This window comes from Limulus polyphemus, unplaced genomic scaffold (genome assembly GCF_000517525.1).
Source record: "Limulus polyphemus unplaced genomic scaffold, Limulus_polyphemus-2.1.2 Scaffold729, whole genome shotgun sequence".
Classification (NCBI taxonomy): Eukaryota; Metazoa; Arthropoda; class Merostomata; order Xiphosura; family Limulidae; genus Limulus; species Limulus polyphemus.
Window position 1 is genome coordinate 133,974 of NW_013666339.1, and position 2,996 is coordinate 136,969.

A 2,996-nucleotide genomic window follows, 5' to 3' on the forward strand; every position below is an offset into this window, starting at 1 on the left:
TTTAGTTAATAAATGTATTTTACTTACGAAATATTATGCACCGTATATTGACATACTTTTCAAAGCTTAAAGAAACGTCACATTATTTTAAAGGGGAAAAAATTATTCCAAGTACTCGATTTTCTGCTATGGAAAAGTTTCTTCTTTTCATTACCTGAAAAAAAATAAATAAAAAGTGGTTATTGAGCCAAGAAAACAGCGACAAAAATTATCTTATGTTTGTTTGAAGTTAAGCAAAAAGCTATACAATGGGCTATCTGTGCTCTGCCCACCACGGGTATCAAAACCCGGTTTCTAGTGTTGTAAGTTCGCAGACATACCGCTATCCACTGGGGGGCATTATCTTATGATTTAGTCATAATTGTCTTCCTGTGGCTTAGTGATAAGTTTGAGTGCTTATAACGCTAAAAATTGGGTTTCGGTACTCGCGGTGAGTAGAGCACAAGTAGCCTATTGTGTGGCTTTGTGCAACAATAACAACAAAACTGTCTTACGCAAAGCTACTTTTATGTTTAAAATGTGATATCTTCGTTTGTTTATTTTCGCAAAAATCTACCCGAGGGCTATCTATGCGAACTATCCATAATTTAGAAGTGACAGACTAGAGAGGGAAGGTCAATAACACCCACCGCCAACTCTTTACTAAAGAATAGTGGTCATATTATATCGCTTCCAAGGCTGAAAGAGCTAGCATGTTCAATGATGGGATTCGAGCCCGTTACCCACTTGTTGAGTGCCCTGACCTCCAGGACATGAAAGGTGATACCATCACCGGCAAAGAAAACATCATGACAACAACAAAATACACTCTATCAATAGTTTAACTTTACAGAACTTACCGTAATTTTTTAAATTTTGTCACAACAATAGTGACAGAGAGGTTGATTTCACTAGCTATAAAATAAAACAAAAATTACATTTAAAAGAAGACAAAATAATTCGCAAAACAATTTGTTTATGAACTTTTATTTTATTGGCAATGTGAAAATAATATATCCTGTAAAAGAAAATTGTAATTAAACATTAATTTCTATTCCAAAATTTACATAATTTTGGTGATCTATGAAATTGAGAAAAGTTCGTTATGTTAAAGATCAACTTTGATTACACTTCACCAGCTTTCATTCCGTTCCTTTAGGATTAGTACTAGTCATACTTTCGTACATTACAGGGGGTTCGATTCCTTGTGATAAACAGAACTCAGACAGCGTATTGTGTAGCCTAGCGTCAAAAGAAACAAACATACATTACAGCATATACAGATCGGGCTTTATGCTACTGATAATTAGGTTATTGTTATTTATGTAACTTCGTTGAGCTCTTCTTTTTCCTAAATATAAACTTCGAATAATAGCATACGCAAATAAGTGGGATATAAAACATGACTATAAAGTCATAATAACTTATAAGTTGCCATTTATGTTTATCTCGCTTGTTTTTGTTTTGTTTTTTGTTGTTTTTTTCTCGTTAGACTCATTGCTTCTGTTCATATTAAGTTTGGCTCAGCGTAACCCTTGTTTACGTGGGTTCTTCATTAGCAAAAAGCAACTTTAAATTCATTTGAGACTATTCATCCAGTTGATAAATTAAATAATGTGACGAGCATATCTTTATCCTTTTCTATACGAAAGAAACGTAATTACTTTTTATTAAGTTAAATAGTCAGGAGACTAGCAAATACAAACCAAGTTCTTTGGACACGTTTAATATATTTCTCTAATACATAGATGGCAGTGTATACTTCAGCGAGAAAAATCATTTTGGACATTTACACTTTTAAACACACTCACTCGGTGGACAGAATGTTTACAATACCTTAATTCAAATCATTTCCCAAACTGGAGAGGAGAGAAAGGGGTATAATAATGAAAATGGTTCTATTCGGAAAGTAATATAAATATATCCAACAGAGAGCCAAGTAGGCGTGAAAAGGTCCGTTTGGGAGTTTAATTACCTTCCATGTCCGAGAGTGGCCAGGGTATTCCCCTATGATTAATTGTCTAGCGGTTATCCTTCAAACTTACAGACAGTCTCTTGTTTGAAGTTTAATTTAAGTTTTGACCCTTCGATTTTTTACTCAGTTAAGGGATGGAGGTAGTTTTTTTCTCTGTTGATTTGACAAAAAAAAAAAAAAAAAAGAGTAGCGAAGCATCATGGAATCAACCTAACTGAAGCACTTTGGTAAAATATTCTAACTACTTTATTTTATGTATGCCAGATACAATGATATCAAGTTAATACTCTAACTGATATCCAGCAGAAGGAAAAAAGGTTCCCGCAAAATGAGGTACAGGAAAACAAGAGAACACAAGTGTAGTTTTAAATAAAAAAATATTTATTTACCATTCTTTTATTTTATTCATCATTTACAGTACTGGGCTACCAAAACTGGCCAAGCTTCTTTTTCACTATTCTCTGGCTGCTGGAATCGAGAATATCCAGCGGGATAAAAAGAAATCAAGATAGAACTATGGAGACGTCAGACTTAAATACCCTAATAAAACAAAGAAAGTCAGGTATCCCATAAGTCTACAGGTTACATACTTCAACTAATAGTCTGATATTGCTTGCTTGAGTAGGCTACCTACCAAGAAGTCTATACAGAAACACATACATGCTACTTTTAGGTTTATGAACTACGACTACTTTATACGTAGCCTTTGCCTGTATAAAAGGATTACTACACATTAACGACCTTGAGACACCCAGTCAACATAGATGTAATTAACTACATACAGAAACTGCATTGCAATATTCAAAACATTACACGAATATAGCTGAATAAATATATGTTCTGTACTAATTACGGAAGGGGGAAATTATTGGCTATTTCAGTTGATATACTTTCACGTCAACGCTGCACACCAGGTTAATTCATTAAATTTCTAGTCATTCGTCTTCCCCTCCATTACTTATGATTATTTTCTCAAGTTCCTCTCTTTACTTTGTGTTCTCTATTTTTCTTTAATATATCTTGTGTTACGCAGATATTGGCC

At 33.7% G+C, this 2,996-nt stretch overlaps 1 long non-coding RNA gene across 11 annotated transcripts in view; it reads right to left on the reverse strand.

Moving 5' to 3' along the window:
• The window catches only part of LOC106460215, a 53,287-nt gene continuing 50,291 nt past the window's right edge, over positions 1–2,996 (reverse strand). For 9 of the 11 annotated variants that reach the window (XR_002610706.1, XR_002610713.1, XR_002610701.1 and 6 more), the window contains 2 exons: positions 2,344–2,494; positions 1–154 (listed from right to left, as the gene is read on the reverse strand). This is a non-coding gene — a long non-coding RNA (uncharacterized LOC106460215). The remainder of the gene's footprint in view (positions 155–2,343; positions 2,495–2,996) is intronic. The other 2 variants (XR_002610711.1, XR_002610703.1) reach the window with 1 other exon arrangement.